The sequence below is a fragment of the Microtus pennsylvanicus genome, chromosome 9 (assembly GCF_037038515.1).
Source record: "Microtus pennsylvanicus isolate mMicPen1 chromosome 9, mMicPen1.hap1, whole genome shotgun sequence".
NCBI classification, from domain to species: domain Eukaryota; kingdom Metazoa; phylum Chordata; class Mammalia; order Rodentia; family Cricetidae; genus Microtus; species Microtus pennsylvanicus.
In genome coordinates, this window is record NC_134587.1 from 39,290,095 (window position 1) to 39,315,603 (window position 25,509).

General features: G+C 48.0%; 1 pseudogene; it reads right to left on the reverse strand.

Moving 5' to 3' along the window:
- Nucleotides 1-835: 835 nt before the first annotated feature.
- Nucleotides 836-9,648, reverse strand: LOC142856969 (uncharacterized; annotated as a pseudogene).
- Between the last annotated feature and the right edge of the window lie 15,861 nt (nucleotides 9,649-25,509).

Sequence of the window (25,509 nt, forward strand, 5' to 3'; positions counted from 1 at the left end):
AGGACTAGTTAATGCCAGATTAGTCAAGCTAGACTAGAATAGCCATCACAAGTCCATCCTTTGCCAACTTGCTACACAATCAATGTCATGGCTATTCTCCAAATGGAGACAATAAACCGGTCACAATCACACCTAACATGATAGAACTATCCTTTGTACAGCTGCAAACACATTATAAATTTAGAATATGTGAAAACATCCCTTGAAAGACATTCTTTTAATATCTCAAACTTAAGTGTGAGAACCATTGGTATTCTCTTAATTGATGCTACATCACATGATAAAGAATCAAAAGCTGGGCATGGTGGCGCACACCTTTAATCCCAGCACTTGGGAGGCAGAGGCAGGTGGATCTGAGTTTGAGGCCACCCTGGTCCACAGAGCAAGTTTCAGGGCAGCTGTAATTTTAAAAAAGCTGCTGGTGAGAGAAAAACACTATGAGACAGAGTTCTTGTTGGAGGGGTTTTTATCAGGGGAAACGGAACATAAAAAGAGGGAAGGGGAGTGGGGAGATGGGCCTCTGGGGACAGGAGCAGCAGAAGAGAAGAGAGAGGCAGTGAGAGACAGAGACACAGGCAGAGAAGCAGAGAGAAAGGAACAGAGAAAGAAAGATTGGAGGTGGGCAGGGCCCTTTTAAAAGGGAAAGTAGTGAATGCGTATGGTGGTGTTCTTAGTGGCTACAGCTGAGGACAGAGCCCGTCAGGACCCCAAGGGCAGGCCAGTACAGATGCCTGAATACTAACGAAGACTACACAGAGAAACCCTGTCTCACAAACAAACACAAACAAACCAGAAACTGAAGAAAGCAAGCACAAATATCAGTACAAACACATTCTTAACAAAATACGACAGACACACTCAGGTCGGCTATAGCCATTGTTTCTGTGACGGTCACGTGGCCTTCAGTGGTACTTAGAACCACCTTCCTCCGCTGCCCATTCTGTGTTCCCTGCACCCTCTGCAGGTCTTGGCTCTCTTCCTGGAAAAGCGACCCACACCTTCATCTCTCAGGGGTCTGTGCCCTCTGTCACCCAGCCCAGATTGGGTTATTGTAGTTTCCCATTGACTGTCATCACAGGGCATAGTAGCACCAAGAGATGCCCTAAAGCAGTGGTCATCAACCTTCCTAATACTGCAACACTTGAATATAATTCCTCATGTTGTAGTCACTACCCCAACCATAAAATTATTTTCATTGCTACTTCATAGTTGTAATTTTGCTACTGTTATGAATCATAGTGTAAATATCTGTGTTTTCTGAAGGTCTTAGGCGACCCCTGTGAAAGGGCCATTCGACCCCCCTTCAGGCTGAGAACCACATGTACTTTCTTACCTCCTCTGTGGAGAAGCAATCCAGTCACTTCAAGGTAACCTGGCTCAATCACCCCTCCTAAAACTATTATTCCTTCCTCAGCACGTGGGTTGAAGGATGTCAGAAGCCCGAAGTGTCTGGGGAGCACTCTGAGCTTCTGGTTCAATGGAACACTTGTTGTGGCTCCTAACAGGAGCACTAACCGCTCTAGAGCCAAAACTTCTAGGACAACAGATTTTCAAGGTCTTGGGAACAAGAAGCAAAACCTTTCCTATTGGTCACTGGGGGTGGTAACAAGTAGATCTAACCGTTCCCTTTTCCACCCCATGGATCCTAAACCACACCATATACTGGGCGCTGATTCAAATCCCCACCCCAGTCCTCCAGGCCTCGTCACCGAATTGGCGGTGCTGTCACTGTCTCTTCAAAGGGCCATTCCATCTTCCTATCAGGTCAGCAGCTTCAGGATGCGGAGGAACATGGTCACAGCAGTGACTTCCACGATCGTGGGCTCACTGTCATAGTTCTCTGGCCAAGAGCTGTCTTTCAAAGGGAGAATAGTTGTCTGTCGATGAAGGTAGAGCCTTGCTCCAAAATCCCAAAAACCTCTACTATGATTCACCCATAGGCTCCAAACAGCATCCCTATCTGCCACTGGCACCTCAAGTACCATCAGCTCTTTATGATCATATGGTTCAGGGGGAAGAGCAGCCTGCACAGCAGCCTGGACCTGCTGAAGGGCCTTCTCCTGTTCCAGGCCCCACACAAAGCTAGCAGCTTTCCCAGTCACTTGGTAGATGGGTCGGAGTAACACACCCAAGCGGGGAATGTGCTGTCTCCAGAATCCAAATGGGCCCACAAAACACTGCTTCTTTCTGGGTGGTGGGATGGGGCTGGGCGCAAGCATGCCCCACACCACTGGACTCCTAAGTAGAATTTCACTGAGGTAGAAGGCCTTTGAATTTTGGTTGAATTTATTTCCCATTGTTTGATATGCATATGTGTTACCAAGAAGTTCAAAATGGTTGCTACCTCCTACTCACTTGGTCCAATCAGCATAATGTCATCAATATAGTGCACCAGTCTAATATTTTGTGGAAGACATAGATGATTGAGATCCCTTCTAACTAAGTTATGACACATGCTGGGAAATTAATTTTTCCTTGAGGTAAAACTGTAAAGGTATACTGCTGGCCTTGCTAACTGAAAGCAAATTGCTTCTAGTGGTCCTTATGGATGGGTACTGAGAAAAAGTAGGCATTTATCATGTTTTGGGTCAGCAGATGCATACCATGTACCATATATGAATTAATCTGCTCAACTAAGGATACCACATCTGGTACAGCAGCTGCAATTGGAGTCACTCACTACTTGATTGAGTTTTCAATAGTCAACTGTAATATCAATTATAATACTGTTTGACCAATAGCAGCTTAGCTGTATTCCTTGCTAGCTCTTACATCTTGAATTAACCCACTTCTATTCATCTGTGTATTGCTATGAGGCTGTGGCCTATGGGTAAGGTTCCGTCTGGCGTCTGTCTCCTTTGGCAGCTACATGGCATCTCTCTGACACTACCTACTTATTCTATCTCTGTTCTGATCCTGACTGGCTTTATTCTGCTAAGCCATTGGCACAAATACCTTTATTCATCAATCAATAAAAGCAACACATATACAGAAGGACATCCCACATCGTTCCCACCCTCCGGCCAGCACGAGGTTTTTCACATCTGACATTGAAGAACAAAAGGACAAAAATACAGTTCCTACGGACTTATATCGTCCTCAGATGGAAACAGACTGAATAGTATTTCTGTGTGGTCTTATGGTGGCTTTGATTGTACCATTTCTAGCCCAGTTCCCAAGGACTAAGTTTCCCCCTTCTTCACTACTGGACGGTCGATGCCATATATTTTGCCTTTATGGCACTTGATATTTTTTAAGTGTTTATTTATTAAACTTTATATGTATGTGCCTGAATGTACATATGCACACGTGTGTGTTCAGTGTCCTCGGAAGGCAGAAGGCTGTGATCCACTGTGTAGGTGATGGAAATTGAGCCCCAGTCCTTCAGCTGCAGCTTGATAATTTTATTTCCCTAGACACTACCTTTATATCCCTCCTTTCTTTCCTCCCTCCCTCCCTCTGTTTTTAAAGACAGAGTCTCACTGTGTAGCCCTGGCTGGCCTGGAACACACAGAGATCTGCTGCCTCCTAAGTGCTGGGATTAAAGGCTTACACTACCACGTCCAGTTAGAAACATTCTTGAACTTTGTTCCTGTGTGTAAGTTGCTTGAAAAAGTTTATCATTCCTTGTCTTCCTTTAAGCATTATTGTCTGTGGGCAGAGCACCACTGAAGAGACCATTTCGGAGTCAAGAGCCTTTAATCCCAGGACTCAAGAGACAGAGGCAGACAGATCTCTTTTAGTTCAAGCCATCCTGGGCTACACAAAATTGATCCAATCTAAAAGAAACAGAGCTCACACAAAGGTGATTTCAGCACTAGGGAGGTGGAGACAGGAATGATACGGCAGAGTGGAGAGAGGAAGATAAGGCAGGAGGAGACAGGAGTTCAGAAGCAGTCTGAGGATGCAGTCTGAGGATGCAGTCTAAAGACAGGATGGTCCCTTTGGTCTGAGCGTTGGCAGAGGTAAGAACTCTAGTTCTGCCGCTAGTGGCAGAGAGATCTGCTTCTCTGATCCTTCCGCTTTCACCCCCCTGATAGCTGATGCTGGGCTTTTATTATTAAGACCAATTAGAATTTGTATTACAGAAACATTGTCTCAAAAAGACAAATAAATAACTAGGTGGTGATGGCACACACCTTTAATCACAGCATTTGGGAGGAGGCAGAGGCAGGCAGATCTCTGAGTTTGAGGCCAGCCTAGTCTACAAAGCAAGTTCCAGGACAATCAGAACTGTTACACAAAGAAACCCTGTCTTGAAAAACTTAAATAAATAAATAGATAACTAGTTGGAAAACAGCATTTATTGCCTCTCTGCTCTAACGTGGAGAAAAACTCTGAGAGGACGGGAATGACAGTGACTGACTTTAGAGGGCTGGAGACTCCAAAGCAGGAGAACAGCAAGAACTGCAAATGCAGGAACATGCCAGGACAGCCATGGAGCCCAGGATGACTCAGGAGCCAGAAGCCAGGTTCCTTTGAACAGCCAAGCTGAAAGCAAGATCCCAGGAGCCTTCTCGGGGACAGAGCGAGCTGGCAAAGCTAAGGACAGGATGATGCTGGGGACTTAGAAAAAAAGGTGTTAAGGGGCTGGAGAGATGGCTCAGAGGTTAAGAGTATTGCCTGCTCTTCCAAAGGTCCTGAGTTCAATTCCCAGCAACTACATCGTGGCTCACAACCATCTGTAATGAGGTCTGGTGCCCTCTTCTGCCCTGCAGGCATATACACAGACAGAACATTGTATACATAATAAATAAATCAATAAATACTTAAAGGAAAAGAAAGGAAAAAAGGTGTTAAGTTCGTTGTGAAGGCTGAGGGTGCACGCTCCATCAGCAGCCGACCTCTCTGAGGCTCCCTGTAGTCCACACCACCACACAGCAGAGAAGCAGAAAGGGGGCCACATGTAGAGGAGCCACAAACACATTGTAGCCTCACATCACAGCTAACACAGTCCTAGGGACCAAGCCCCACCTGAGGCCAAGACTCCAGCACACAAACTCACTATCCAAACCATAGCAGGCTCCAGGCTGACCCTGAGAAACTCTTGGTAATAAACCCACCCCGACCCCGTCTTCCACACCAGCAGGAAACTGGCAGGGGCTGTTGCTGCTGCTGCTGCTGCTGCTTCATGCACTGCCGTGCAGAGCTCCAGCTGCTCTGCCTGGAGGTCATAGGTCAGCCTTGGACATGCTAACACAGACCACCGAACTGGAGCCTGGAGAAGCAGAAGGAAACAGAGATACAGGAAATCTCTGAATGATGCTGTCTTTCTCGTTGGTGTAAAACAAAACAAAAGACTCAATGAAACACTTAAAAATCAACTTTACCATACCTTCTAAAAAGTAGTACAAAAGAAGGTCAGCAGAAAGAAAGAAAGTAAAGATTTCCTAATTATGAATTTTTTTTCAAGAAAGCCAAATGTCTCAATAATGAGAGCCTTGGGGAAAATGAGTAGAGAAAGGCCATGGGAGAAGGGTGGGAGTCATCAGATAGGCCCTGAGGAGAGGATCAGTAGCCTGACAAACAGGTAGTATAGGCATGATATCACAAACCGACTTGACATGATGTGGAGGACTTCCAAACTTCCAAAAGAGCAGGGCACACCTGAGGGGTCACGAATAAGAATGGCTCACTCCCTGATGCACACCTGGAGCCGGTGTCCAGGAGCCACCCCATCTTCTGGATCAGCAGCCACCCTACTTCTGGATCAGCAGCCACCCCACTTCTGGATCAGCAGCCACCCCACTTTTGGATCAGGAGCCACCCCACTTCTGGATCAGGAGCCACCCCACTTCTGGATCAGCAGCCACCCCACTTCTGGATCAGCAGCCACCCCACTTCTGGATCAGGAGCCACCCCACTTCTGGTCAGGAGCCACCCCACTTCTGGATCAGCAGCCACCCCACTTCTAGTCAGGAGCCACCCCACTTCTGGATCAGCAGCCACCCCACTTCTGGTCAGGAACCACCCCACTACTGGATCAGTAGCCACCCCACTTTTGGAATTTGATTTAAGAAGGATTTACATCTGTTTGGACAGACACCACCCCTTTACATCTTAGGCATCATAGGTAGGACACTTCTAGAAGCTTTGTTTTATCATAACCTGAAAAGGTGGAGCCTCACCTGTAAGAGGAAGAGCCATTCTTGATGGACTGGGAAAGCTTCAGGTCAGAAAGAATTGGTGCTGAGAATCGTGGGAACGCGTGGCTGGGCTGTGAGTCAGATTTTCATGCGCACAGCGTTGGAGATGCAGAATACTTTACCTTGAGATGCTCGAGCTAGTACTTTTGGGCCATCCAAACATCCTGAAAGTGAACAAGTAATTGTGTTACGCGTATGCAAGCGTGAGGCTATCTCCAAGGCGACCTTCGGGAGACTGGGCCTTGGGGATGGGTGCACAAGATTTCTCCTAGAGCTCTGTGAACTCCTGATCATGCGAGTGACTTCAATGAAAATAAAAACCTTAAAGCATAGAAACTTGGTATCAGCAATGGGCAGGCTCTCTCCCTGCAGGCAGTACCCCAGGATGACCTCCAGGAAACTGCAAAGACTAACCCCCCAAGTCCTCATCCAGCAGGTCCTGCAGCAGCAACCATATCGCATGGCCCCCAGTGTTTCCAGGTTTGGAGGGACACTCTCACACCTGACTCCCTGAGAGTCCAGGGCACGAGGGAGTGTCCTGTATGCCCTTTGCTCCCAAGCCCAGACCTCACTGTCCACTTCCGGGGGGCTGAGCTTCTTGAGCCAGGCCAGCCTCTCCCCACCCACAGAGCAGACTGAATCAGAGCTAGAGATGTCTACTCCCTGTGAGCGTTTCTTCTTCCTTTGTCTTCCCCCCTCCAGAAGCTGACACCAGCTTTTGTTGAGCACCAACTAGGAGTTTGTACCTGACCCAAAGGAATAAAAGTCTTTGCATTCCCAAACACTGGGAATACTCTGGGAAGCTGGCACAGTTGAGGAGTTGGGGGGAGGAGGAGACAGCAACTCCTGAGGTCTCTCTGAGGAAATCTAGGCAAATCCTTGCAGGGAACTACCATCCTGGTAATCACACAAGCCCTCCCTAACAGCCTTGCCTCTGGCCTCCTCTCTGAGTAGCAGAGATCCCTACCACACCTTCAGGTGACCTCCTGCAGTCTGGGGTGGAGGTCAGACTGCTCTTGTTCAAGGCTGGGAGCAAGGGCAGATGCTTGAGGAGGGCCTCTGAGTAAGTTGGGTTCTCTGAAGACCAACCACGCTGACAGGACAGGGGCCATCGCACCCAAGGAGTAAAATGGGTGAGTGGTGGCTCAATGCCTCAGGTGCTCTCCCTGAAGACAGAGACTGGGTGAAGCAAGTGTCACTATGTAAACAGCAGGGTTGGTGTTTGCTCCCAGGCCTGATCCACACACAGTGAAAGCACTCAATCCCCGCCTTGAGGAATCCCAGTTTTAGTGGGAGAAGGCAGGAAGCAGAAGTCACGCCACAATGTCAGGAAGGCCCTGCCCTGAAGAGACATGAAAGCCCTTAGAGGGGCTGCTGCTCCCAGATCCCCTGCTTATGGTCTAGAGGAAGGGCCCAGCTGCACACATAACACGCGACCTGACTGAAGGAAAGGCTGGGGTAGGCTTGGGGGAGGTGGGGTCAGGGCAGAGGACTCTGGGCCTGGAATTGGTGGGATTGGCCCAGGACACAGCGGAAACCTTGGGGAGAGACCAAAGTAGAAGCTGGAAAATGTATAGCCTTGCTGCCCCCAGGAACATAGGGCCCTGTCCTGGGTGTCCCTAAGTCCCCAGCTATAATTGAACCCTGCCTCACTTTCTGCGCTGTGTCCCAGTGTCATTGCCTAGGTTTGCGGAAGTACATGTGTAAGTGACCGGGCTAATCTGTAATCTCTAAGTGATGACCTCCACGGGCAGCCGAGTCCTGCCACCACTGAGTGCCACCAAAAGCCAGTACCTCACCACAACCACACCAGGTTCTGGAGCTGCCTGTCTGAGAAGAGGCTGCCCCTTACCTAAACCATAGCCACCAATCACAGCAGCCCTGGGTACAGGCTTGACCTCGGCACCCCTGCCATCTGCTGGGCTGAGCCTGACCTCCACTTTGACTTTGGGCTAGAGGGATCACACCAGGCAGGATGACCTCTAAGGTCAACATGTTAGCTGCCTACCAAGGTGGGCCTGATGAGTGTGTGTCAGGGACATGGTTCTATGCAGGAGACCACAACGCAGGCCTGTGACAAGGACAGCTTTGTTCTGGTCCCTCCGAAAGCTAGCTTCTAAGGCTGTTGCTGGTAATAGTCTTCTCTTTGCTCCTGCAGAAAAGCATGTCTCAGGAGATCTGGGCTAACCCCATGCAGGTGAGCTGACACAGGATGTCATGCGTGTACATATTACATACGTGAGAGACTCGAAGCAGTTCCTGTGAGGCCAAGAGTCATCCTGGGGGAGGTGGTAAACTGTTTGTTAGCATGTGTGCTGGATGTTAGTTGGTTAGCATGTTAGCACATGTGTGCTGTATGTTAGTTTGTTGGTATGTTAGCACATGTGTGCTGTATGTTAGTTTGTTGGTATGTTAGCACATGTGTGCTGTATGTTAGTTTGTTGGTATGTTAGCACATGTGTGCTGTATGTTAGTTTGTTGGTATGTTAGCACATGTGTGCTGTATATTAGTTGGTTAGCATGTTAGCACATGTGTGCTGTATGTTAGTTGGTTAGCATGTTAGCACATGTGTGCTGTATGTTAGTTTGTTGGTATGTTAGCACATGTGTGCTGTATGTTAGTTGGTTAGCATGTTAGCACATGTGTGCTGTATGTTAGTTGGTTAGTATGTTAGCACATGTGTGCTGTATGTTAGTTGGTTAGCATGTTAGCACATGTGTGCTGTATGTTAGTTTGTTGGTATGTTAGCACATGTGTGCTGTATGTTAGTTTGTTGGTATGTTAGCACATGTGTGCTGTATGTTAGTTTGTTGGTATGTTAGCACATGTGTGCTGTATGTTAGTTGGTTAGTATGTTAGCACATGTGTGCTGTATGTTAGTTTGTTGGTATGTTAGCACATGTGTGCTGTATGTTAGTTGGTTAGTATGCATATGTATGTTATGTGGCTTCCATAAGCATAAGGTGAGGGGCACATGTTGGGCAAGAGAGCTTAGCTGTTCACAGGCCAGCGGAGCCCCTGTAGCTACGGGGATGGGGTGAAACCGCCATGGAGGGTACAAAGGAGGGACAACAGGAATGAGTGTGTGCACGCTCCAAAGAGCACCCTGTCCTGGGTGGATGTGTTCATGTTGTAACTTAGTCCATTCTTAGGTGTGCTTGAGGTCCTGGGGCCAGATCCAGAGTTGTCTGGTGGGTGCAAAACTGAGCTTGGTCCCCAGATGCAGCATCCTGAGAGGACGGAGGAATTCTTGAGATCCTGGTGTGGTATGTACAGGAGCGTGGCTGGCCGGTGAAGCTTGCCCTTCCTCCCCAACCTGGCAGAGGGTGGCATCCAGACAGGTCAGCACTAAGCCATTAGGGAGGAGGGACACAGTGAGTCACTGGAGTGGAATGCACAGCCCTCGGGTGAGGCCCGGAAGGCGAGTCCCCCCTGGGTGCCAAGGCCGAGCTGGCCGGAAGGGCAGCGGACATCCTGAAGAATGTGGAGGAGTTTCCACATATTGTCGTCCACGTGGGAACCCGTGGCCAGGGGGAAACAGAAACCTCAGGATGCCGGGGGCACTGAAGCCATCTGGGCAGCAGCCCTGCGGGGGCCAGCGTGATCTCCTTGAGGGACACTGAGGCCGTGGAGGCCAGAGATCATGAGGGCAAGGGACTGCAACTCTTGGGGATCCCCATTCAATGCATCCTAGACTTCATGGACTTGAAGATTTGTCCAGTGTGTGTCCCCTGATAAAACCCATGATGCTCAACTGTGGCCTCATCCTGGATTTCCCAGATACTGAGGGGCTCTGCAAGCCCACAGCCATCTCTGCCCCTGCACTGGGTGCGAGGTATTGGATTGAGTAGACAAATTGGGTGAACTCAGCTCTGTCGGGACCAGGTCACTGCTGCCCTGGGGCTGATGCCTGCTATGTCTCTTAACCACAAGCTGTCTGAGCATCTCTCGAGAGCCCACCTGGTCACAGGACGAAGAGGAGAAGGTCCGGCATATTGTCTACAGGGCAAAGGCCTGTAGAGGGAGGAAAAGCAGGGAAGCCCACGTTCTAAGAAAGGGTTCTGGCCTCAGACGGAAGGACTGAAGGACATCCCTGGCCACATAGCCGTGTAGAGTTGGGGACTTAAAGATGTGGAGGGGCCCAGGGAAAGGTGGCTGCAGTGTTCATGGCAACCTGGTCTCTCAGGGCTTCGAGCAGGAGAGATCAGTGTGAACCTGCAAGGCTCAGCCAGATCTGCTAAGATCAGCGGAGCCCCCTGGGGCCTGTGGAAGTCCTTGTTGATAATCCCCACAGGACCTGGGGAAGCAGAGCCCTGGCTGCAGGGGCATCTGCTCCAGCTGGTGGCTTTCTCGGTGATCCCATCACCGCTGAACTGCCTGAGGAGCAGCTGCCAGCCTTGGCAGTCAGCTCAGGCTCCAAGGGGGGCACCTTGCCTCAGGGTGAGGTTCTTCTCGGGCAAGGACAACAAATGGCAAAATCTGCCACCTGTCCAGAGCCCTGCGGTTCAGACCCATGTCCAGGCCGGCCACACACCAGGGCTGGAGAATTAAATATCTCCTAGCCATAGATGGCAGATTCACCCCACCCCCACACCAGTCCTAAGAAGAAGCCCATGCAAATGAACCCTCATGAGCCCCTCTATGAATAAGCCACAAGCACGCCACTGTCCCCGTGTGTGTAGGAGATCTGTGCCCAGGGCAAGAATATCCCCAGTCCTGCTCATCACAGGGAAACCAACTCAGGACTGAAGGAGCTACAGGAGAGTGTGAAGAAGAGCTACTACCAGCTGCCATCACCAGGGAGAGCATATACTACCTGCCCTCCTGGGATGTTCCAGCCAGGTTCTGTACCTTGGCTGGGACTGTGGACATGCTAACCCCTAGCCACATTGTAGAGGCCTTGGGGGTGAGAGTTGTAGGCCAGGCCAGACCTCTGTGCCATGCACCACATACCTCACTCTCTGATCTCTACCTGCAGGTTCCCTGTGAGGGTGACCTGCTGTAGGAAGGCCGCTTGTTAGTTTCCAGGCTGCCAGACTCCCGAGATAATCACACAGAAACTATATTATTTAAACCACTGCTTGGCCAATTACTTAAACGTATTGCTAGTTAGCTCTTACATCTAGAATAAACCCATCTCTGTTATTTTCTATTTTACCATGGGGCTGGTGGCCTACCAACAAGTTTTCAGCGTGTCTGTCTCTGGCAGCAGCTCCAAGGCTTCTCTCTGACTCTGCTTCCTTTCTCCCAGCATTCCATTTAGTTTTCCCTGCCTAGCTCTGTTCCCCTATTGCTCTGCAATAGGCCCAAAGCAGTTCCTTTATTTACCAATGATATTCACAGCATACAGAGGGGAATCCCACATCACCTCCCCTTTTCTGTTTAAATGAAAAGAAAGGCTTTAACTTTTTTTGTTTTTTTGGTTTTTCTAGACAGGGTTTCTCTGTGACTTTTGGAGCCTGACCTGGAACTAGCTCTTGTAGACCAGGCTGGCCTCGAACTCATGGAGATCCGCCTGCCTCTGCCTCCTGAGTGCTGGGATTAATGGCGTGTGCCACCACCGCCCAGCTGGAAGGCTTTAACATAGAAAAATTACATATAACAAAACAGGTATCAAGTAAAAATTACAGTTACAATGTTTATATCTACTTTATCTTTTATCATATCTAAGAAAAACTATAACTATCAATTCTTCAACTCCATCAAAGACTCCAGAAAGATATAATATTACTTAAGTAAACTGGAAGTGCATTGTAAGCAACTTCCAAAACTCTAGAATTGACAGAGAAATCTTGCTGCCTGGACAGTCACCCAAAGTTCTTCTATACTGTTGGGGATTACATCTTCAGTCTATAAGCCCATAGTATCCAGCAGACTTTTCCATAAAGCAAGAAATTTCAAATACAGTTCCACCTATATTGGCAGTTTGTCAGTCACTTTCTTCTGTGTCCTGTAGAATGTCTGGCAGACTCTTTCATGAAGCAGAAACCCCGAAGGATCATCTCACCTTTAGGCAAGTTCAGCTGTCATTTCTCTGTAGGTCCTCATGTCCAGTCCACACAGCATTGCATCAAGCAGTCCAGGCCATAGCAGTTGCTTGTCCAAATGGCTACCAAACTCCATGAGGGGCCTCTTCAATGCCCATCTTCCTCTTGAAGTAATTGGTGCTGCCAGGAGCAGACATGTCTCATTGTCATGAAAAGTCCTAAGTTATTAAAACATTTTAAATGCCATATTCTATAGTCTTTGAAAGGTTTGAAGAATACCTATCTACCTGAAATACATCTCTGTATATCTAGAAAATCTAACTACCATGAATATAAGCTTGACTATTATAGATGATTATCTAGTAACTTACATTTCTTAATTATACATTACATTTTTAAATGAGCTGTACAAACACAATACCTTAATCAAAAGCAGAAATATATATACACAGTATAACAAAATTGACCTTAAATTTGTATCAATAAACCAAGATCCATACCAATGCAAATCTCTATAGCATATCCCCCTTTAAATGTAAATAAACATTTATAAACAATATTTGGAAATATGGGCATAGTTCTCTAGACTATTTCATGCTGATTGGAGGTACTGTTAATCAAGCCTTTCATGGTATATCCTATGAGCTTGGTTCATCTCAGTCAGCAGTTGGGTGAAGTAATTTTTGGGGGTCCTTTCAGGGGGTTTTGGTCCATCAAACCATATTAGTCTGGAAACAATCCACAGGTTCTCATCCTCTGTGGAAACAAAAGAAGAACCTCTTTTTCAAAGCAACATATCCTTAGATCCACATTTTGAAATCAAGATACCTTTAAAATATACATGCTGGTTTAGCTTATCAGCCCATACAATAAAATGTCTGTCTGTACTTAGCTCCTTCACAGTCAAAAAATTCAAAGAAAATGCAATAATATACATAATCCAGACTCTCTTTGCATATTCCATCTTTATGTGGCTTTTCTTACTCTATTACTTTTTAATATTTATTTTATAATCTTTACTCCTTTAATCTATGACTGTCTGTACTGTCTCTTTAAAGACTTTGTTTTATGTTTTTTGTTTGTTTGTTTGAGGCAAGGTTTCTCTGTAGCTTTGGTGCCTGTCCTGGAACTAGCTCTTGTAGACCAGGCTGGTCTCAAACTCACAGAGATCCGCCTGCCTCTGCCTCCCGAGTGCTGGGATTAAAGGCGTGTGGATCATCACCACCCAGCCTTGGTTTATGTTTTTTTATAAACCATGTATTTCCTTTTATGACTCTATTTCTTCTCTCTCCCAAGCCCACGTACATTTATCCAACACTGTGACCCATTTAGAGGTCTTTTAAGTCTGTATTTGTCTTATTGTGTATCTGTAATTCTTTACTGTCCAGGGGCACTTCTTAAAATGTGAAGCACTTCTTAAAAACTTAAGCTGCACCATACTGTTTGCCCTACCCAGCCCAGCATGGTGAAGCTGCTCACTGCATCCCAGAGCCATGCACAATGCCTCATCTCTAGGCACACCACCGGTCCACAGAACAAGCCATAGCACATTGCTCACAAACCCCATTCAAGTGCTTGGTCTCCTGAAAGAACCAGGGTCACACTGGCAGCACGGCCCATAGAGCTAGCATTTCAAAACAGCCACAGCTTTATTTCTGCTACCACTGAATCAGGAAAACCTCTCTTAAGGGAGCCACAGCATGCCGCCACCATAAAGCGAAGCCCATTGGGGGTGGGGGAATGCCACTAAACTTTGTTTTTAGTGTGCAGAATTTCTTTTCAGGCCCTCTCAGGTTTTTTTTTTTTTTTATTTTTCGAGACAGGGTTTCTCTGTAGCTTTTGGTTCCTGTCCTGGAACTAGCTCTTGTAGACCAGGCTGGCCTCGAACTCACAGAGATCCGCCTGCCTCTGCCTCCCGAGTGCTGGGATTAAAGGCGTGCGCCACCACCGCCCGGCGGCCCTCTCAGGTTTTATGTGGATTTAGTATACCACGTTGGTGCCCATTTGTAGTAAGGATGCCGCTAGTTCATTCCTGGCCACTTAGCTGGTTGTTCTGGCCGCTCAGCCCCAAAATAATCACACAGAAACTATATTATCCTTTTAAAGATTTATTTATTTATTATGTATACAACATTTTGCCTCCATGTATGACTGCATGCCAGAGGAGGGCTCCATATCTCATTACAGATGGTTGTGAGCCACCATGTGGTTGCTGGGGATTGAACTCAGGACCTCTGGAAGAGCAGCCAGTGCTCTTAACCACTGAGCCATCTCTCCATCCCCAGAAACTGTATTATTTAAAACACTGCTTGGCCCATTAGCTCTAGCTTCGTATTGGCTAACACTTATATCTTAATTTAACCCATTTCTAGTAATCTGTGTATTGCCATGTGGCTGTGGCCTATCAGGTAAAGTTTCCAGTGTCTGTCTGGCGGAGCTACATGGCTTCTCCCTCACTCCACCTTCTTTCTTCCAGCATTCAGTTTAGTTTTCCCTACCTAGCTCTGTTCTACCTTATCAGGCCAAGCCAGTTTCTTTATTAACCAATGGTATTCACAGCATTCAGAGGGTAATCCCATATCAGTCACCTATGCCTGTGACAAGAATAAAGACCCACTGAGGCTGAGAAGGTACCAAGACTTCGTAAGCACTCGTGCACAAATCACGCCAGCCTGCCCAAGGTTCCTGGACTAGCCTTTTTACTTCTGTGACCAAATATCTGACAAGAGCAATACAAAGATCCACTTTAGCTCACAGTTGGAGGACACAGTCCAGTGGGTCAGGGAAGACATGACAGCCAGAGTGTGTGTCAAAGGGTCACTGCAGCCACAGTCAGGAGGCGGAGATGAGAGCTGGTGCTCAGCCTCACTTTCTCCTCTTCCTCAGTCCATGGAATGATGCTCAGGATGAGGCTTTCCCAGAGCAGTTAACCTAGACTAGAGACTCCCACAGATAGACCCAGGCTTTTGTCTCCTAACAATGCTAATCCTGAGAAGCTGACAGTCTTAGTCATCACAGTGCCCAAGGTCTCCTCGCTCTACTGCTGGGGCCTGAGATGCCTCTGCAGACAGGAAAGCCACCTCCTCCCTTCTGGCTGCATCCTCCAGAGCCTTGATCCCTTGGGCTGTCCTGACTCTCTTGGCTTATAGTCCCTGCTGATCAAATCTACTCCAGGCCATCATGACTGTCTTTCTCTGTCCAAATAGCCCTGCAGGATGATGGGTGTGGATGTGGCATAGAGACCTTCATTTGCTGTGCTGGGCCAGCCTCATGCATCCCTTCTGAGAAAGCCATGTGTTGTTGGATCTGCCCTCACTCTTTCGTGTGTGTGTTTGTTGGTTGGTTGGTTCATTTGTTCATTCCTTCATTTTTCAGGACAGAATTTCTATGTGTACTAACCCTGGTTATCTTGAAAGTCACAGAAATCCACCTGCCTCTGCCTCCCAAGTGCTGGGATTGTAGGTGTGCATCACCACTGCCTAGCTTTACTCTTGTAGCCACTTGGAAAACAAGGCACAGGCCTTCTCCAGGATGGTGGCCCAACATCTCTAGATTACTCTATTACCAAACAGGTGAGCGAGCACAGTCCCCAAGACACCTACCCACACCCCTGCACCAGCCCCTTCCCCTCCACATGCACTTAGGAAACATTGGGCAGACTCTAGAGTTAGAAGTACAAAACCCATCTCAGTTTGTTTTTCTCACGAAGACAGCCCCTTCCCAACAGGCTATGGGATGGTGGGAAATCTGAAGAGACTGGGCAATGTCTACCCTTCCTTGGCTGGTGTGGAGCTGCACATTGGGGCAGTGTAGAACTTCTGCTGGTGCCCAGGTGAGAGAGCATCCAGTATCCCTGAGGCCCTCTCCTTCCTGCCAAGCCTCCCAATCAGCATTTCTCAAGAGGAGATTTGCACCAGGTTGGCCGTGGCTTCTGTGGACTAATTTGTTTGGCCCTTCTTCCTTGGCTGGACTGCCATCAAGTTGGCCATGGGTCACGAGGACCCTAGATGCTACTCCCGACAGCAGAGTCCACAGAATTTAAGGAAGGCATCGCTGCTGCCTGGCACAGTATCCCAACCCCTCCTGATGGGAGGCATTCTCTTGGCAGTGTGCTCTGAGCAGACATTCTGGCAGGCCAGGTATTTTCCCTGAAGGGTCTATGTGGCAGGTGGCTGCGGTCCTGTGGCTTCTGATGTAGGAGTGTCTTCTATCTATCTGTTGCTTTCATTGGTTAATTAATAAAGAAACTGCTTGGCCTGATAGGTCAGAACATAGGTGAGTGGAGTAGACAGAACAGAATGCTGGAAAGAAGGGAAGTGAGGCAGACACTATAGCTCTCCTCTCCGAGATGGATACAGGTAGAATCTTTCCGGTAAGCCACCACCTCGTGGTGCTACATACATTAATAGAAATGGGTTAATCAAGATATGAGAGTTAGCCAAGAAGAGGCTAGATATAATGGGCCAGACAGTGTTTAAATGAATAGTTTCCGTGTAATTATTTCAGATAAAGCTAGCTAGGAGCTGGGCCGCAGCCCGCTGCTCCTATCACTACAGGCTTCCACACAGCCGTCCTCAGTACCCTCTGTATTACCTTCCGTGTTGACTGTTAGTGCAGGGGATGGGGCTTTACTGGCCCGGGAATGACATGGCACAGGATAGCACCTCACCCCAACAGAGTTGCTTTGACAGATCCAGGGTAGGGAGAAAGACATGATGGCCAGCTCTGTGAATGGGACTGGGCAGCCACGAGGCCTGAGCATCAGGTACTGGGCAAGCCCTTGGACAAAGCTCTCTGCAGCAGTTCTCCAAGTGGGACTCATGACCACTGTATGAGGAGCAGCTTGTCTATACAGGTGCACAGAGGGGTGGAACACAGTTAGCTGTGACCCCCTTCCCCCCTACCTCCTCGTCCTCTGCCCTGGCTGATTTTATGTCAACTTGGCACAGGCTAGAGTCCTCTGAGAGGAGGAAACCCCATTGAAAAAACACCTCTATAAAACCGGGCTATAGGGGCTGGAGAGATGGCTCAGTAGTTAAGAGCATTCCTGCTCTTCCAAAGGTCCTGAGTTCAATTCCCGGCAACCACATGGTGGCTCACAACCATCTGTAATGAGGTCTGGTGCCCTCTTCTGCATATATATATATATGTAGGCAGAATAGTGTATACATAATAAATAAATAAATCTTTAAGAAAAAAAAACAGGCTATAGGCAGGCAAGCCTGTAAGGCATTTTCTTAATTAGTGATTGATGGGGGAGGGCCCTACCCATTGAGGGTGGGGGCATCCCTGGGCTGGAGGTCCTGGGTTCTATAAGCCGGCTGAGCAAGTCAGGAAACAGTGCCCCTCCATGGCCTCTGCATCAGCTCCTGCCTCCAGGTTCCTGTCCTGATTGACTTCCTGTACTGATTTCCTTCATGGTGAACAGTGATATGGAAATGTAAGCCAAATAAAGCCTTTCCTCCCCAAATTTGGTCATGGTGCTTCATCACAGCAACAGCAACCTTAATGAAGACTCCCCCTATATACTGCAACCAAGGCTGTCTCTGGTCACTCAGCTGCCGATGATTCCGCTTGTTGAAGGTACACCAAGTCCTGTGAAGAGAGCCTGCCCACTTTTACCAACAGGGGACCTGGGCAGGAGGCAGGAGTCCAGACACTGGGGGAGACCAGCATCACAGGGGCCTATCCTGCCCATGACCACAACCTTGGAGGAAGGCGGGATTGGCTCTAATGGGCCATACAGAGATGAGGCCGCAGTGGCTGTCCCTCCTGACACCAGACCTTGTGTCCCCACCATGGTTCAGGGCAACCTCTGGCCACTTGCATGAACTTCCCACTCCACTCCGGGATATTCAATACTTCCCACTTGGTGCACTTACCCAAGGTTCTCTGTGTAGCATCATTTAGTTGACTGTATTTCTAAGTTCTGGAGAGCATAAAGCTAGACACTCTTGTTTTGGTTTGGTTTGGGTTCTTTGAGACAAGGTTTCTCTGTGTAGCCTTGGAGCCTGTCCTGGAACTCGCTCTGCAGACCAAGCTATCCTAGAACTCACAGAGATCCGCCTGCCCCTGCCTCAAGAGTGCTGGGATTAAAGGTGTGCGCCACCACCACCCAGCAAAGCTAGAGATACCCTTAACAAAAAACAGAACTGGACTTTCTCTTCACAGGGGGCTCATGACTGGGACTCATGGCAGGTGCCTGCAGCCACCAAGAAGATTATAATCTCTAAAATCCCCGCCTGGGCCTTCCACGCGGCACGTGACAGCGTGCTCCAGGGGCTCACACAGTCTGTGCTGACTTGGTGTAGATGTAGTCAAGCTTGCTGGACAGCAATAAGGACCACTTCAGGGAAACTGAGGCAAGAGTGTTATGAGCAGTCCAGGGTCATTCTGATGTATGCCTGCACCCAGCACTGCACCTGCCTCCTGTTCATCCACGGTGGCCAGCTATGCCAATCAGGGGCGTGAACTGATGAAGGACTAGCTGGGGATCCCGTGGCCGGGAAGAGGCTTTCCACCTGCAATCCAGAAGACACAGAGGATGTTCTCCGTGATGGCCTGTGAGCAATGGCCATAGCAGATGTCACAGTGCCAACCCCTCTGTGTCTGGGATGCTATGACAACCCCCCCCCATGCCACAATTCTAGCCTACCTCTCAGCTCTGTAGGCTGGTGCCCAGGTGGTGCCCAGGGCCAGTTTCCCATCAGCAGCCACTGTGTCACAGCCTGGCACCTGTTGACCTCTGCTTCTGTAGGCACCCACGTTCCTTACCCCTGACCTCGTCCCTTTATCACTCCACGTACCTATCACGGCTCTGGACAAAGGCCTAGAGCTTGATCTAGTGAATGCCCCTAGCTACACCAAGCCTAATGAGAACATTACAGCTACACCAAGCCTAGTAGACAGCATTAATGAGAACAAGAAGAGATGATCACACGGCAAGATGAGGCAAAAACTTAAGCAGCTCGCTCTTCTCCCAGGAACCTGCTCTTGCGGGGCTTACAGGTCCCATAAGAACTACGCCAGCCAGTCTCTCCCATGGACGGTTCTCCCTGTGATCTAACCAATTCCACAGGCCAGGCTCTCTCTCCCCAGCATTTTAGCATTGCCATTAGAGACTAAGCTTCCAGCAGACAGATAAAGCAGAGAGAGCACAGACTTCTATACAGTTCTCTGCCGTAATCAGGCGTCAAAGCACTAAGAGCCTTTTGCAGAGGCAGAGAGGATGCTAGTCGGCCGTGGTGTTGTGTGTAAACAGTGTTCAAACTTCATTGCCCAATATCTCCAGTGGGTGAAGGACATGGTGGTGCCTGTCTTTCTCCCAGCACTTTGGAGATAGAAGTAGGTGAACCTCTGTGAGTTTAAGGTCAGCCTGATCTACAGAGCAAATTCCAAGCCAGCTAGAGATACGCTACACAGTGGGACTCTGTCTCAAAACAAAAAGAACAAAACAAACAAAAAAACCCAGTGGGTATCAAAAAAATAGCCTGGATGTTTGAGTATATGCTACGGCAGAGGCTCGGTCATGGGAACCACGAGCTTGGCTGAGGATCCTGAATGTGCTGGGAGCTCTGGCCATGCATCCTAGCTCTAGCTCCACGAGAAGGAACTGGTCTGCAAGTCCCCTCATCTCAGCCAAGCATGGTGACAAATGAGTCTGAATCTGAGGCCAGCCTGGGACCTGACACCCTGTCGCAAAGCAATTTTTCCAGCTGGGTATTGTAGCACATACAGTCTCTAGTCCTGGGGAGTTAGGGGCAAGATCAGGAGTGCAGGGTCAGCCTTGGGTAAATATCAAATTCAAGGCTAGCCTGAACTACATGAGATCTGTCTCAATAAACCAAAAGGATTTTTTTTCTTTTTTCAGTGCTGGGACTCAAACCCGGGTCTCATGCCTGTTTGCAAACACTCTTACCACTGAGCTGCAACCCCAGCCCCCAAAGTAATTTCTCTTCCATGCTGAGGTATTGCTCAGTGATAGAGTGTTTGTCTCTCATGCAAAAGGTCCTAGGTTCAGTACTCAGCATGGGTGAGGGGGTATGAGTTTGGAAGGAAGAGAGAAAGTTCTTTATCTCCTGCAGTCATTCCTGGCTGGTGTTGAACAGAAATGAAATTCACAGTTGGTGATCGTAAACTTTGTGTTTGCTGGGTGTGGCGGTTTGAAAGAAAATGACCTCCAAAGGGAATGGCATTATTAGGAGGTGAGGCCTTTACAGAGGAAGTGTGTCACTGTGGGGGCGGGCTTTGAGGTCTCTTTTGCTCAAGCTTCCCACAGTGTGACAGTCAGTCGACTTCCTGTTGTCTGCAAGATGTAGTACTCTCAGCTCCAGCACCACGTCTGCCTGCACACCACCATGCTCCCCACAATGATGGCAATGGACTGAACCTCTGAGACTGTAAGTGAGCCACCCCAGTTAAATGCTTTCTTTACAAGAGTTGCTGTGAGCCAGGTGGTGGTGGCACACACCTTTAATCCCAGCACTTGGGAGGCAGAGGCAGGTGGATCTCTGTGAGTTTGAGGCCAGCCTGGTCTACAGAGTGAGTTCCAGAACAGGCTCCAAAACTAAAAGGAAAGGAAAGGAAAGGAAAGGAAAGGAAAGGAAAGGAAAGGAAAGGAAAGGAAAGGAAAGGAAAGGAAAGGAAAGGAAAGGAAAGGAAAGGAAAAGGAAAAAGAGTGGTCATAGTGTCTCTTCACAGTAAGTAAGACACCAGCCTCACTGGCATGGTTTTAGTTATGGCACTTTGGTATGCATTGCTTGGCACCAAGTTTCATCACGAGAGTGATGCATGCTGAACCTGAGGGGAGGCCTTGGAACCCTCAACACTTAGTGTTTGAGCCACTGGCACAGCTTACTGCATCAATCCCTCGCTGGCTGACATGTACATCTGATCAGAGAGCCCCTCTGCCCAACACTTGCTGAGCCTGGGCACAGCTCTTGGCTCCGACTCGGCAAGTCTCCTCAGGGGAAAGCCGCATCTTGGTTATCAATGAGAATTTTCAAACTCTTCTCTGATGCCACTCAAATACGTTTCGTAATCCTCTCTGAAGGATCACGTGCCATTTCTTAGACTTTCTCCCAAGAACTTTCTTTTTTGAGTGCTGTTATAAGCTACATCTGTTTCCATTTTCTGCTGACAGGCAAAGCAGACACTGCCTCTCTGTGACTTCCTCAGATCCAGCCATTTCAGTGAGCAGCCCATGAGCTTACTCAACTGGCTTCCAGTTCTTCAGGAGACTTCAAAGATGTATTACCTATAAAAGTTGTCTTTTGTTTTTCAAGACAGGGTTTCTCTGTATAACAGCCCTGGCTGTCCTGGAACTCATTTTGTAGATCAGGTTGGCCTCAAACTCACAGAGACCTGCTTACCTCTGCCTCCTGAGTACTGGGATTAAACGTGTGCGCCACCACCGCCCGGCACATGTTAGTTTTCTTTCCTTCTGTTCCTTTTGTCTTCTGCTTTTCTCCTGACCTCACATCAACCAAGGTCTCCGCTATTGGCTACAGTGCTGGTGATGGCTGACTTCTGATTAGAAAGGAATATTTCCTGGGAGGCATGGTGGTTGCAAATGCCCTGGACTTAATGCCTAGTGCCGACTCTCAGGAACGGGTATTCAGCTGTCTGTACCTCGAGACACTGTTGGCAATTGTAACCTTCCTAGAACAGGTCTGTCATATGTCACACCCACAGGGCCAGGCTGCCACTAAACCTGCTGGTGCTGCTTCAGTCTGCAGCATGTTCGTGCAGTCTTGCTTGCTGCTATCTATCCCTGCTTCTTTTTTTTTTAAACTCCAAAGAGGGATCAATTTACCGTCTTAAAAGATGGCCTATTTTGGGTTCTGTTAATCCTTCCCTTTATATTTCCTTTCTGACAGGGTTGCGAATTGAACATAAGGCCTTGTGCACACTAGGCAAGCACTCTCTCGCTGAGCTTCAGCCCCGGTTCCCACCTTGTTTGTTTCTATTCTTGTCTTATAGTTTCCTTCCTCTACTTTCTTGGGGTTATTCCCAAGCAGACGACTTCGGAGTTTAGTTTGAAGCCTCTCTCTCACTTTGATCTAACCACTGAAGTTCATCAGTTTCCCCCACGGCCCTGTCTGCGCGGCGTTCCAGCAGCTTTGATGGCCTTTTCTTTCGTCACGCGTTAGTTCTAATATTTTGTGATCGTCATCATAGTTACTCATGCACTTAAGGCTTCTTTTTATCATTACCTTGGCTTGTTTTTCAATATTGGGTTTCTCTGGCTAGCCTAGACCTAACTCTGTGGACCAGGCTGGCCTAGGAACTCTCAGAGATTTACCTGTCTCTGTGTCCTGAGTGCTGGGATTAAAGGTGCCGGCCACCACTGCCTGGTTTAAGGCTTCAAGTCTGAAGGTATTTTCTTTTTACCTATTAATTAGATCTTACTCATTGTAATAACTGATGGAATTCGGGGTTTGTGTCTCAATTGGTGCTTTTTTTTATCTGTTTGTTTTCAATAGAGGTCTCACTATGAAAGCCTTAGATGGCACAGAACTCGCCATGTAGACCAGGCTGGCCTTGAACTCATAGAGTTCAAACTCACCCTCACTTTGCTGGGATTAGACGTGTGTAGTACCACACCCTAGCCTTCAATGTAGGCTTTTTACTCTCATTCTGGTTTCCCTCAGGTAGTTTGAAATTTATAAATTGTGTTTCTGTTTCTCAGAAACTACACCAGACATGCTCCTGTGTGCTTGAACTATGATATTTTAAGTTTGGCCGTGGGTACAGCGCATTTGGTAGAGTGTTTACCTAGTATGCAGGAGGCCCTGGGTGTGATCCCCAGCAATGCAGAAACAGGCAAGGTGCTGCAAGCCTTTAATCCCAGCATTTAGGAGCTGAAGGCAAGATGACAGAAATTCAGGGTCATCCTCTGCTGTATAGCACATGGGAAAGTGACCTTGGGCTACCTAAGACCCTGTCTCCAAAAGTTAGAATAAGGTCAGGTGTCACAGCACCTGCCTTTATTCCCAGAACTGGGGAGACAAAGTCAGACAGATCTTTGTGAGTTCGAGGCCAGCATGATTCACATAGTAAGACCCTGTTTCAAAGAATTAAAATAAAGTCAATACAAGGATTGAGGGACAATTCAGCTTTCCTCTTACCTTGTTATTTTCTACATTTAAATGCTGTGTACCTTTTCCTCACTCCTGTAAATCAGACATTACCAAACCTAATTGTATGTATTCAGTGTCATTTAGAGCTGGTGGCTATGTGGGCCTTTACGGCGTAGCTTTCCTCTAAGAAGCAGCAAAAGCCTTCTCCAGAGACTCCTGCCCTGTGCCTTGACTGACCTGGGTTTCCCTCAGAGCCGTCTGCTCACTCTCTCGGAGGACTAGCTGGACAGACTTTGACCACGTCCTCTGTCCTGGCTTCACTGTTGCCCAGGGGATCACTGTGTCCATCCCTCTGTGGGCTAATCCACTTTGTGCCCTTCTTCTTGGTAGCCCTGTGTTTATCAGTTTTCATAGGTTTTTTCTTTTACATTTTTATTTATTTTGTGTGCATGTGCCACGGTGAACAGGACATCCTGTAGAAAATAAGTTCTATCCGTCCACCATGTGGGTCCCAGGCATGCAAAACAGGTACCTTTACTTACAGCCATCTCTCTGGCCCTAGTTTGCCTTTATTTTTGCTTCTTATTCATCATATAGCGTATTTTTCTATTTTGAGACAAGGTCTCACTTTGTAGAGCAGGCTGGCTTTGAACAGAGATCTGCCTGCTTCTGCCTCCTGGGACTGGGACTGAAGGTGTGCTCCGCCACCTGGAATACATATTCCCACCACCACAAAGTGCCTGTTTCTGCTCCTTCACTTTCATGGTAAGATATACATATGTAAAGTTTGCAGGCCAGGCACTGTGGCACACACCATTAGTCCTAGCACTCTAGAGACAGAGGCAGGTCGATCTCTATGAGTTCTAGGCCAGCCTAGTCTACATCATGAGTTCCAGGACAATCAGGGCTCCATTGTGAGACCCTGTCTCGAAAAGACTAAAAATATAAAGAATGAAAATAATAAAGATTGCCATTCTTCCCATTTGTAGGCATCTGATCCAGTGTCATGAAACACAGTGGCAATGCTGTGTCATGGGCACAGCCCCTAGTACCTGCTGCTGCTCTCTCTGTTGCCATGGACTTGGCTATCCAAGGGCCTTGCGCAAGTGAAGCCGGGTGGCATTTGCCCTGAAAGTCTTGACTACAGATTGGTCCCAAGACTCCCTGCAGATGCCATAAATCGGCAGCCACTCAAGTCCCTTGCGCAAAAGGTAACCTGCCACTTCATCTCCTCCTTGGATGACTTACAGAACATACACATGATGCTGTGTCGTTAAGAAATCATGGTAGGACAAAGAGCTTTACAAGTTTAATATGGATTACTTCCCTCATAGGCCCACAGAGGATATGGGGACAGCTCCCACAGCCCTCCTCAAAGGGCTTGATGTAGGGCAAATTTAAGTTCTGGTTTCTGCAGCTTTCTGAAATGTTTAAAGAATGCTTTCAGTGTTCTTTGGGTTGAATCTACAGATGCAGGGCCTGTGGACATGGAGAGGTGATGATGTTGCCCAGCGTGTCTCCACGGTTCGTCCACATCCTGGCACGTGTCGAGTCTCCTTCCTTTTTAAGACTGAGTAATACTCCCTGTGTATTCAGACCATTTTCTGTTTATTGCTGTTGGTGGACACTTGTGTTGGTTCCCTCTTGTGGCGATTGTGGGTACTGCCGCTGTGAACATAAATTGTGGGCTGGTCTGCTTCTTTTCTGGGGCACACTGGGATCCTGCAATAGCTAGGTTCGATAGCAATTACATGTTCACCTTCTTGAGAAACGGCCACACTTCCCCCGGGGAACTCACCACCTGCTCCCTGTTTCTTAAACACTAGTCTTTGTTTATTTTGAGACAGGTTCTTGCTTTGTAACCCAGACTGCTCTCCAGCTTATATCAATCTTCCTGCCTCAGCTTCCCAGTGCTGGCAATACAGGCGTGTGCCACCACAGGCAGATGATTTACATTTCTCTAATGATAAATAATATTGAGTGTCTTTTTTTTTTCAAGACAGGGTTTCTCTGTGCTATGCTGGAACTCGATTTGTAGACCAGGTTGGCCTCAAACTCAGAGATCTGGCTGCCTCCTTCTCCCGACTGGTGGGATTAAAGGTGTGAGCCACCATCTCCCGGCATTTTTTTTCCATTTGTATATCTTCCTTGGACAAATATACTCTCAAGTCCTTTGTCTTTTTTAAACTGGGCAGGGCTGGAGAGATGGCTCAGAGGTTAAGAGCACTGCCTGCTCTTCCAAGGGTCCTGAGTTCAATTCCCAGCAACCACATGACGGCTCACAACCATCTGTA